General features: G+C 36.3%; 1 pseudogene; it reads right to left on the bottom strand.

The window, feature by feature from the left end:
• Positions 1-11536: 11536 nt before the first annotated feature.
• LOC115302944 lies at positions 11537-11621 on the bottom strand (annotated as a pseudogene).
• Between the last annotated feature and the right edge of the window lie 1286 nt (positions 11622-12907).

The following is a 12907-nucleotide window of genomic DNA, read 5'->3' as shown; positions in this document are numbered from 1 at the left end:
GGGGGTTGCAGATTGAACTTTTTATAGCCTCTCAAGGCCAGAAGCCAAATCAAATATTTGCCATGAAACTCACTTGCAGTAGCTGTAGATTTGGGTGAGTTCCTCTCTTCCTGAGGTGCCCCAAAAGCCTGAGGTTCCTGCACCTGTCAAGAAGTTACTTTTTTTTTTTTAATTCACCTGGTAAGGCTGCTGGGAACTGTGTAAGGAAGTTATTAGGCCAAAATTTCCAAAGGGCTTCGTTGGTTCCATGACGTCAACTTTAGTTCTTTAAAACTGTCTGATCATATCTGAGTCTATGCATCTCTCTTTCAAATATGCCATCCAGTCAAAGCCTTAGGAAAATAACCAGTATTATAAGAACAGATTCTTACTGAGCTTCTGCAAATAATTTGTATTGCCATGAAAGAAAGAATGCTCACTGAGAGTTTTTTGAATTCTAGAGGATTCAGGTAGAGGGAAACAATAAGTGTTTTGATTTGTTTACAAAGCATTTTTGAAATCAATTAAAAAATTTTTTAAAAATTTATTTTTGAGAGACAGTAAGAGACAGCAAGCAGGGCAGGGAGAGAGAGGGAGATACAGAATCTGAAGACAGGCTCTAGGCTTCGAGCTGTCAGCATAGAGCCTGGCGTGGGGCTCCAACCCACGAACCATGAGATCGTAACCTGAGCCAAAGTCAACGCTTAACTGACTGAGCCACCTAGGCTCCCTGAAATAAATTTTTTATAAGTTGTAGATATCTTAAAATTTTTTTAATGTTTATTTTTGAGAAGGAGAGAGTGCACACACACATGTGACTGGGGAAGGGGCAGAGAGAGACACACACAGAAAGCAAAGCTGGTTCCAGGCTCTGCGCTATCAGCACAGAGCCTGATGTGGGACTCAAACCCATGAACTGTGAAATTATGACCTGAACTGAAGTTGGATGGTCAACTGACTGAGCCACCCAGGCACCTGTGTAAGTTACAGATATCTTAAGAGAAAAAGTTTCCTTAAATCTTGAAGAGCAAACATTAGAGAACTAGCAGTGTTTCAAACAAGAGTCATAAAAACTATAATCATCCTTCTTGATTTATTTAGTCCAATGTTATTTATTCTTTTTTGTTTGGATGCAGTTTTTCTATTAGTTCTGGAAACTTTTAGTTTAGTTTTATGATCTTAACCCTATCAGATACTTGTATTTGTCAAAAGTACTTTTCATGAATCTCCTTGAGGCTGAAACTCATTTGTAAGAGTATCAGAGGAAACAATAATCATAAGTGACAAAAAGAGTCAAAATGGCCATGGTTAAAAATCTGATGAGAATTCATTTTAATGCAGTTGACAAGAATATTTGGTTAGCTTTATGACCTACAACATTTTAATAATTAGAATTTCAAGTAGTAACACACAGAGCATAACATATTAAAATTTTAGGCATGGGGTGTGTGGATGGCTCAGTCGGTTGAGTGTCTTACTCTTGGTTTTGGCTCAGGTCATGATCTTATTGTTCATGAATTTGAGCCCTGTGTTAGGCTTGACAGTGTGGAGTCTGCTTAGAATTCTCTCTCTCTCTCTCTCTCTCTCTGCCCCTCCCCTGCTTGCTCAGTCTATCAAAATAAGTAAACCTAAAAGAATTTTTAAAAATCCAAAACATTAGGCATTTTATATACTTTTCTTTTTTTAAGATTTTATTTTTTAAGTAATTTCCACACCCAGCATGGGGCTTGATTTCACAACCTTCAGACCAAGAGTTGCATGCTTTGCTGACTGAGCCAGCCAGACACCCCAGGAATATTTTTTATACTTTCTAGTACAGTTATAGCATTCACTCATACAATATAACCTGAGAAGATTTATCATCCCTTATCTGATGATGCTTCCCATGTAGTTTAACACAGCAAATAAACATGCCTATGTAGTCAAAAAGACTTAATTTAGGATTTGAGTATTTGGGAAGTTTGTTACAATCAGAATTTTAAAGTACATACCTCAAGAGCATCACAGATCATTACAAAACTTAAAACTTAATTATCTGTTTAACCAATATGGCCATAAGAGATTCTAAAGACAAATACAGAAGATTACACAGTTGTTAGAAAAATTTTGCTCTTCTAATTTCGAGAAGATAAAACCATCTTAAGTAATTGAAGACCTCACAAAGACAAAACATAAAAACTATTTTCCTGGACAGATAAAGAAAAGGCTTTGTTCATGATTTTTTTTTTAATCAGGAGCAGACCAACAATCCAAGAAAACTTTTTTTTTTAACAGAGAAACTGAATTCTAATCTTATACGAGTGTACTTTTAAAACTTCTTCATTACAGTCTTAGTTCTGCCTATATGTAACATTCTTTTCTAAAGATTCCCCCTTTAGAAATCTGCTGCAACTTTCTTTTTCCATTTAGATTTTGTCCTAAAATTTCCCTCTCTAAATAACTAGTCTTATTTCAGGATGAATCACTTTTTCCCCTCTGCAACAAAGATGTATTTTCATTTCTTACACCTTTCTTACATCTCTCTTGCTTTCCTGTGTACAGAGTTACTTTCCTTATTATTTCTGGCAGTCTCAATTACACTGATCAGAATTTTAACTTTTAGAGACTTCACCCTCCAGTGAAAGCTAAGTAGTAGACAACTGTGAACTGTTTCTTACATCAGAATTCTTTGGATTGTCAAATTTAGGAATAAGTTTAATAAATTCTAGAAACATGTTTTTTTTTTATAGTATAGCTTTCAATAAAATATAAAACATATTTTCTAACAGACCCAAGTATTTGAGTTTGTCTGTAATAAGACAAATGCAGACAAACTTGTGTTTAGTAATTGTTTTAGTATTTTATTTTATTTGGAAAAGGCTTAGATATTTGACTAATTTAATCCAATTTATAATTTAATGTAGCAAAGCTTAAAAGTTTCAGGTTACCAAAGATTTTGAAAGCCATTTAAAGTTTACCTATAAACCTTTTTATTTATTTAACCTGTTTGCTCTTGAACAATTACCCATGAAAAGTTCATGAGACAGAAAAAATTAACCATCATTTAAAGTCATTTTTGCTGACATATTGCAACAGAGGTAACGTGAGCTTATTTGACCTATGGTAAACCTTCCCAGAATAAACATACTGTATTTAATGCTAATAAGTCTAAAGACATGTCTATTTTAATTAAACCAATAACCTTGAATTTTAGTTTACCAAAGATTATCCCAGAGCATGTGAACTTGAAAAATATTTGGGTTAGTTTTTATCTTTTTGAGTTGTATTTATTTATTTATTTTTCAACGTGTATTTATTTTGAGAGAGAGAGTGCACACACATGAGTGGGGGAGGGACAGAGAGGGAGAGGGAGAGAGAGAATTCCAAGCAGGTTCCGTGCTGTCAACATGGACACTGATGTGGGGCTCAAACTCACAAACTGTGAGATCATGATCCAAGCCAAAACTGAGAGTGGGGTGCTTAACCCACTAAGCCACCCAGGTACCCTTCTTTTTGAGTTCTAGATTGCCCAATTTTTATAAGCACTTGTCTTTAAACCAATTAAATAAAGCTCCTTTACAAATTAATTTTAGCAACACCATCTGGAGGTCGAAAAAATATCTCATATGTATAATACATATGAACACATATACAAACGAAATCTAACCTTTGGTTCACTTAATATTTGTGGAGAGGATATTAAAGGTTCAAATTCCAAATATCTCTTCTCTACAAAACAAATTTAATTGCAAGATGGCCTTATAATTTATGGATCTGTTAGTCATTTCCTACTTTGCAGTTAGAACACAGCTGGTTTGGTCCAAAGATGCCAAAAGTTACAACAACAACAAACCAAATGATGCCCCGGAATACCTGTGTGAGATTTGGTTCCTCCTCAAAAGTTGGGGGCTCATTGGCTGACCCAAATAACTTCTGAGTTTCTGGTTGCTGAGCCTTATAACTGGCTTTCTCTAATTGTGAGCACAAGAAGACTAATTCAGACATGCCAAAGAGAATCATAGGAGTTTGTTCCTGATATAATTATTGCTTGGTATTTGAATTATTAACTAAATTAAAAATTATTTAATGGGAAGAAGCTAACACTTATTGAATGCCTAGTGAATATTAGGAGGCACGTTGTTACTGATTTCATCCTCTCTTACAGCCCTGTAAGGTAGATAATATGTTTCCTATGAACAAGGTTCGTGCTATCTGATTGGAACAATTGTTAGCTAAGAGAGCGGGGATTTGATTTGAAGTGTGTTTGAATTCAAAGTTCATGTTTTCTTGCTTTGTTTTTTTTTCAGGTAAGCTGCTGCTTTGTAAAGTTTCGGGTTGTTTGATAAAATTTAGACTCTGTAGTTTCCCTTCTTTTGCCATTATCTGTAAATAGATTTTTGACTTCTAGGGTAGTGTCCCTTTTACTTTCATTGTTGTTAAGTTAGTAAACATTATATAGAACTAATAGGTTCTAGTTAGAAAAAGAAGAATGCTTTTCCATCTTTAGATGTGTGTCTATATGATAATTCACAATAATATATAATAATTTTTGCATTGGGATACCAGGCCAATATGACTCTTGTTTTTCAGATTTTAGCTTAAGCATCCTTGTTCCAGGCTGCCCTCCTATATCTCTCAGATTAGGTGAGGGCCCCTCCTGTTACACTTTCAGAACACCATCTACTCTTCCTTCATGGCACTTTGAACCTTCACTTTTAAATCTAGTGGTGTTTAGTTGTACCTCTTTTTCATCTCGTGTGTTCTCTAGGATGAATACGGTGTGTAGGGTTTGAATGGACTTGCCGTAATTCTTTAACCCCAGCTTCCTATGCAGGCTCTGGATGCATCTCAGGCTATGAGAGTGCTCATGTGTGGAATGAACCTGAACTACTCTGAAGCAGAGTCCACATATGTCTTTTACTTCCAGAGAAAACAAGGGTCAGCGTCCTGAAGAGACCACAGAAAGAGATAACGAGTTGTTAAACATTCCATACATTTTGTTCAATATTAATGAACTATAAAATGAGAATTACAGCTCAAGATATATGTCCTGCTAATGTTAGAAGCAAAGCATGGTTGCCAAACCAAATGATAAAAACCTAAAAAAATCACAGAACATATCACAAAAGATAATAAATGCTGTATTTTTGAAAAGACTCAGTACAAATACAAACCTTATATCTAGGCCTATTATAAACACACATTGCTGTCTTCATATTTACAGCTCACCTTAGTATTAGCTGTCTTCCAATCTAAAATAGGTTCATTCTGTTCTTTTCATTTTGGCTTATGACAGCCAATTATCCTCTTTAAAATATCACAACTTGTAATTATGCATTTATTTGTGAGTTTACATGTTTAATGTCTCTCTCCCTGGGACTGTAAACTCTACCAAAGTAGGACCATGTCTGATTTATTCGTATGCACACGGGCTGCCAGCCATGCCTGACAGATAGTGTTATACTCACAATTTGTTTCTTGAATGTTGAATGGCCAGGCTTAGGGCTACCTGTAACCTGAGTCATATTTAAATAGAGAAGAGTCAAATTTAGCCTTTGCATTATGAGTATTAATAATGTTAAGAAACATTTCTTGTTAAAAATTCTTTCCTGTCGGGGCACCTGGGTGGTTCAGTTGGTTAAGCATCCAACTTCAGCTCAGGTCATGATCTCACGATTTGATATATATACACCGCATCTTCTTTATCCATCATATATCAGTGGACATTTGTGATGCTTCCATAATTTGGCGATTAAAAAGTAGCTGCAAAAAACATAGAGGTACATATATACTTTTGAATTAGTGTTTTTATATTCTTTGGATAAATACCCAGTAGTGTGATGACTGGATCATAAGGTAGTTCTATTTGTAACTTTTGAGGAACCTCCATACTGTTTTTCCACAGTGGCTGTACCAGTTTGCATTCCCACAAATGGTGCAAGAGGGTTCCTTTTTCTCCACGTCCTCACCAACACTTATTTCTTGTGGTGTTGATTTTAGCCATTCTGACAGGTGTGAGGTGATATCACATTGTAGTTTTGATTTATATTTCCCTGATGGTGAGTGATGTAGAGTACCTTTTCATGTGTCTGTTGATCCTCTGGGTGTCTTTGGAGAAAAGTCTGTTCATGTCTTCTGCCAGTTTTTTTTTTCTTTTAATGCTTATTTATTTATTTTGGGAAAGAGAGAGCATATGCACACTAGTGTGGGAGGGGAAGAGAGAGAATCCCAAGTAGGCTCTTCCCTTCCAGCACAGAGCATGACGTGAGGCTCAAACCCACGAATTGTGAGATCATGACCTGAGCTGAAATCAAGAGTCAGGCATTTAACTGACTGAGCCATTTGGGTGCCCCACGTGCTCTGACAGTCTTGATTGGAATATTGCTTTTTGGGTGTTGAGTTGTATAAGTTCTTAATATATTTTTGATATTTGGGCATAGGCTTTATCTGATAGAAAGTGGCCTCCTGCTTACAAACCCAAAGTAATGTGACTAGAATCTCTCTGGATACACACAGAAAGGCACCAAGACTGCAAGTGCATAACACATGGTGGATAGATTGCTGGCATCTGTTGGCATGTTTGTTCCTCCAGTGTACACGTTATTAAGCTATTTTCTCCCACTCCACTCCCCTTGTCTACTTGGCTGTGTGATGCTGGGACTCTTGTAAACCACAGTTCTGCTTTGCTGACTGGCTCCATGTCGTTCCCTGCCGACAGGTGACACTGGGGGTGTGGAGGAGAAGAGACTGGAGGGAGGAAAGGAGACTCTGTATGCCCAGTTTCCTGTTTTATTCTTAGATGTTTGCATTTCCTATGACTATCACCCCAGCATCATTTCTTCACCCCAGAAGCAGCAGTGTCCTCTCACAGAAATAGCTCAATCTAGTTAGAAGTTTTTTCCAGTCCTTGTACAAGTAGCCCATGATAGACCCTCAGCAACACCAGCTAGCCTGAGGCCCCCCTCCTCCCGACCAGAGGTCTGAGTTTCAGGTCTGCTGGGCCTCTCTCTCAATTTTTAAGAATTCCACCATTGTCCTTTTGTTCTTTCAACCCTAAGGATTGTAACAGTTTATTGCAATTGCTACCTTTAGTGTAGTGTAGTCTTTTATTCTTGCCTTTTTAGGAACCTAGCAAACAATTTTGTTGCTACCTAACAATTTCTTTATGAACTGGCATGGTTTCTGTCTCCAGAATGAATCCTGGAAGAAGTATAGCCAAGGACAAAGGCAAGGATTTTTGACTTTTTAAGTTTGTATGCTTTCAGTATGCCCAATAACGCACATTTGAACTTGAGTTTGAGCTAAGTTCATAGAAGACAATAAAATAGAGAAACTGGTTTTGGCATTCCAGAACTTGGGGAAGTCAGTATAGTTATTAAGTAGATGGATATTTTCATAGATTGCACCGCTCCCTGATCCCTCCCCCTTGCCCTTATTTATTTTGCTATTTTACATAAGCTATCTCAGTTAAATTCAACAGTCCTCACAGTATCCAATTAGGACACTTTTTACAAATTCTAAACTAAATTCAGCCCTACCGTCAATTGCTTATATCCTACTCCCTTGATCCAGGATGCTCATGATTCATTTTCAACTTGTTTTTCCTGTCTTGCTGGTACATGTGAGCCACATCCTGTGGTTGTTTTGGGGTTTTCCTAGCCAAGCTGAGACTTCAACTTATTTATTGGCCAGGAAGTTGTGAATGGAAGGAAGATAAGTGTCATTGTATGAGAATTCACCTTAATAAGGCTCCTTGTGGTCTCCAGGCAGGGAGAGTCTGCTATCCTGTGACCACTTCTTAAGGCTTCTAGGTTCAGTACAATCTTATGGTTCAAGGTTCTGAAGATACTCCCCATACAGTTTTAAGATTGTACCCCTTCCCAATCAGGGCCCTGATTTTAGTGTTGGAGATTAAAAAAGGAGCCATAGATGAAAACTTATCTGCAGGTTAGCTAATAATCAAATCCTAGGCCTGATATTTAGCTTAATCTGTCTTCTGGTTACAGCCAAAGTAACCAGAGGAGATAAAGGGAAAATGCAAAGCTGTCATAGAAGTGTTGTGGTTTTCAGTCATGCTGTTAGTTGGTGATTGGTTGATTCAAGCTAGTTTTGTTTTTCCTTCAACATGTTAATGACACTTAACAAAACCCAACTAAACCCATTCTTATAATTCTTTAATTACCATTGCTGTTTTATCTCTCAGGGGCTAACGATATTGCACAAGGCAGTACATTTCCTGCAATCTGAATCTCCTCCCAATTTACCACAGGAGACTCAGTAACTATATTATAAGAGTATAATACAAGGAGGGGAATATTACTCCACTTACCACTAGTGTTTTATTTATCTATTGTTTTGCAGCTTAAAACACAGATATTTACGTTTTCAAAATTTTTATGGTCAGGAATGTAGGAGCTGTTTAGCTGAATGCTTCAGTCCAGGATCTCCCACAAACTGAAGTATTGGCTTGGGCTGTAGTCATCTGAAAGCTTGACTCAGGAAGGATCCTCTTTTAGTTTTATTCACATGACTGTTGACAGACCTCAGCAGATATACATACTTTCAAACTAACTTGGGTCTTCTCCACAGGGCTGATTCATGCTGTGACAGCTGGCTTCTCCCAGAACAAGCAGTCCAAGAGAGAAAATCCCAAAATGGAAGCCATGGTCTTTTTTAGAACCCATTTCAGATGTGATAGCTCATCATTTCTGCTTTTAAAATTGAGTCAGGAAGTCAGCTCACATTTAAGGAGAGAGGATTACAAAGGGGTATGAATACCAGGAGGCAGGTATTCTGGGGGTCCATTTTAACCACAGCCCACAATGAGGTCCTTTTACCATCTTGTTGGCAAATGATCCACTTCCAGAATCCTGTCCTTAGGATTTGCTTCCTGGGACTACTTCTAGTGCCAGCTGTCTTAGTTTGGGATCCCCCAGAAGCAGGCCTTGAGACAAAAATTAGATTTCTTAGTAGTTTGATTAACAAGATGAATGGGGATACTAATAGAAAAGTGGGGAGGATGAGGGGCACCTGGGTGACTCAATCGATTAAGTGTCTAACTTTGGCTCAGGTCATGATCTCACGATTCATGGGTTTGAGCCTTGTGTCAGGCTCTGTGCTGACAGCTCAGAGCCTAGAACCTGCTTTGGATTCTGTGTCTCCCTCTCTTTCTGCCCCTCCTCTGCTCACACTCTGTCTGTCTCTTAAAAATGAATAACGTTAAAAAAGAAACTGGGGGAAGGTGACACAAAGAAGGAAGACTGCCAATAAAGAGGACATTTTCTTATTGTGATAAAATATACATGTAATAAGATTTTAGGTGTATAGTTCAGTGGCATTAAGTACATTTCACATTGAATGTATATTCACATTACCATAGTCTATCTCCAGAACTTTTCCCCTTTTTCTAAACTGAAACTCCCTACTCACTGAACACTAACTGCCTATCGCTCCTTCCTCCCAGCCCTTGGCAACCACCATTCTACTTTCACTGTGTATAATTTGACTTCTCTAAGGTACCTCACATGAGTGGAATAATTCATTAGTTGTACTTTTATGAGTGGCTTATTTCACTTAGCATAATGTCTTTGAGTCTCATCCATGTTGTAGCATGTGTCAGGATTTCCTTCCTTTTAAAGTCTGAATAATATTTCACTGTATGTATCAGATTTTGTATATCCATTTGTCTATCATTACTGTGGCTTTGTAATATTGTTTGAAATCAAGGAGTGTAATACCTCTGACTTTTTTCTTTATCAAGATTGTTTTAGACTTTTAGGATCTTTTATGGTTTCATACAAATTTCAGAATTATTCTAGTTCTGTGAAAAATGCCATTGGAGTTTGCATAATTATTGCATTGAATCTGTATATTCCTTTGGGTACGATGGACATCTTATTAATTTTTTCAATCCATGAACATGGAATATCTTGCTATTTTGTGTCTTCTTCCATTTATTTCATCAATGTGTCTAGTTTTCAGTGTACACGTCTTTCATCTCTTTGGTTAAAATTACTGCTAGGTATTTTATCCTTTTTGATATAATTGTAAATGTGATAGTTGTCTTGATTTCTCTTTTTGGTAGTTCATTATTAGTGTATAGAAACACAATAGATCTTTGTATATTAATTTTGTATCTTGTAACTTTACTGAATTTAATTATTCTAACAGTTTTTTGGTGGAATTTTTAGGGTTTTCTCTACTCTGTATCAATCATGTCATCTACATATAGTGACAGTTTAACTTCTTCTTTTCTAATTTGGATGCCTTTTTATTTCTTTTTCTTGCTATAATTGCTGTGGCTAAGTCTTCCAATACTATGTTGAATAAAAGTGGGAATCCTTGTCTTGTTTCTGAATTAGAGGAATAGCTTTCATCTCTTTATTGTTGAGTATGATAATAGCTGTGGGTTTGTAATATATAGTCTTTATTATGTTGAAATATGTTCCCTATATATTCACTTTGTTGAGAGTTTTTATCCTAAATGGAAGTTGAAATTTGTCAAATGCTTTTGCTGCATCTATTGAGATGATCCTGTTATTGTTATTTTTCATTTTGTTAATAGGATGTATTACATCAGTTGATTTGCAGATGTGGAAACATCCTTGCATTCCTGGAATAAGTCCTGCTTGACCATGGTGGGTGGTCCTTTTAATGTATCTTTGAATTCAGTTTGCTAATGTTTTGTTGAGGACTTTTGCAGCTGTGTTTATTAGAGATATTGGCTTGTATTTTTCTTCTTTTGTAGTGTCCTGGCCTGCTTTTGGTATCTGGGTAATGCTGGTCTTATAAAATGAGTTTGGAAGCTTTCCTTCATCTCTATATTTTTGAAAGTGTTTGAGAAGGATATATTAATTCTTTAAATGTTTTGTAGAGTTCACCAATGAAATTTTTTGGTCCTGGACTTTTGGTTGGGAAGTTTTTAATTACTGATTCAATCTTTTTTCTAGTAGTCATTTTTTCAGATTTTCTATTTCTTCATGATTTAGTTTTGGAAAATTGTAAATTTTTAGGAATTTATCCATTTCTTCTAGGTTGTCCAATTTGTGTATAGTTCATAGTAGTCTCTTGCCATTCTCTGTACTTCTTTGATATCAGTTGTAACTTCTCCTTTTTCATTTCTGATTTTATTTATTTGAGCCCTATCTCTTTTTTCTGAGTTTAGTAAAGACATGTCAATTTTGTTTATTTTTCAAAGCTCTTAGTCTCATTGATTTTTTAAAATATTTTTTGCTTCTATTTCATTTCTCTCCTCTCCGATCTTTATTATTTCATTTCTTTTATAAAGTAACTATGGGCTTTGTTCTTTGTTTTCTAGTTTCCTTAGGTGTAATGTTAATTGCTTATTTGAGATTTTTTTAGTTTCTTGAAGTTGGTCTATATTGCTATGACACTTGCTCTTAGAAGAGCTTTTGCTGCATCTCTTCAATTTTAGTAAATTTCTGTTTTCATTTGTCTGTAGATATTCTTTGTTTTCTCCTTTAATTTCTACTATGACCCAATCATGATTCAGTAACATGTTATTTGATTTTTAGGTTTTTGTAGTTTTTTCAGTTTGTTTTATTTTGGGGGTGGGTGGGGGTAATTGATCTTCAGTTTTCAATTAGCAATAATTGCGCCTCGGATAAACCTCATTGGCTATGATACTGCCACTGCGCAAAGCTTGATCTTCAGTTTTAAACTATTGTGGTTGGAAAGATGTTTGATATGATTTCAGTCTGCTTGAGTTGTTTTATGGCCTAGTGTGCAATCTATCCTGGAGAATGTTCCATCTCTGCTTGAGAAGAATGTGTATACTGTTGATTTTGGATGGAATGTTCTGTATATATCTATTAAGTTCACTTGGTCTAACGTGTTACTTAAGGCCAGTGCTTCCTTACTGATTTTCTGTCTGGATAATCTATCTGTTGATGTAGTGGAGTATTAACATCCCTTATTTATTATTGTATTGCTGTCAGTTTTTCTCTTTAGGCTAAACACTCTGAGACAACATTCTGCTGCTGCCACCCACTGTGACTGCCCTCTGTGCTCCCAACTTCTTGCTCATGCCATTTTTTAAGTTGTTTTCTGGCTTTTTTTGGTATTTGTTGTCTTCTTCTCTTTCTCTCTTCCCTGTTGTTGATAACTTTCTATAGTGTTATGTTTAGAATTCCTTTTTCATTTTCTTTTGTGTATGTATTATAAGTTTTAACTTTGTGTTTACTCTGATTTACATATATCTTCCATGCATTTAACAGTTTTTTTAAAAGTTGATAGAAACTTAAATCTGAAATCATTTCAAAACTATATTTTTACTCTCGCCCATATATTTTATTTTTTTTAAGTTTTTGAGAGCGAGAGAGAGAGAAAGAGAGCAAGCAAGGGAGGGGCAAAGAGAGAGGGAGAGAATCCCAAGCAGCTTCTGTGCTGTCAGCACATAGCTAGATGTGGGGTTTGATCTCACAGTTTGTGAGACCTCAGCCAAAATCACAAGTCAGACACTTAACTGACTGAGCCATGCACCCCTTATGTTTTTTTTATTTTTTAAATAAACATTGAGGCAAGGTGGGGAACAGGCAGAGGGGGAGAGACAGAGAGAGGGAGGGAGGGAGGGAGAGAGAGAGAGAGAGAGAGAGAGAGAGAGAGAGAGAGAGAGAAAGAGAAAGAGAGAGAGAGAAAATCTTAAGCAGGCTCCACATGTAGTATGGAGTCTGATGTAAGGCTGAATCTCACAACTCTGAGATCATGACTTGAGTTGAAATCAAGAGTCAACACTTAACTGACTGAGCCACCCAGGTGTCCTAGTTTTATGTTTTTGATGTCACTTTTTACACTTTTAAAAATTTTATGTATCCCTTCACTAAAGCTACTTTCTCTTTTAATTTTCTTAGTAAATTTACAAGTGATTAATTCACTCCTTTTACTATATATTTGTCTTATCCAGTGAGGTTTTTACTTTTGCATGTTTTCT

The sequence above is a fragment of the Suricata suricatta genome, chromosome 1 (assembly GCF_006229205.1).
Source record: "Suricata suricatta isolate VVHF042 chromosome 1, meerkat_22Aug2017_6uvM2_HiC, whole genome shotgun sequence".
In the NCBI taxonomy this organism is placed as follows: domain Eukaryota; kingdom Metazoa; phylum Chordata; class Mammalia; order Carnivora; family Herpestidae; genus Suricata; species Suricata suricatta.
Note: the sequence above shows the minus strand (reverse complement) of the source record. Positions and strands in the feature narration are given on the sequence as shown.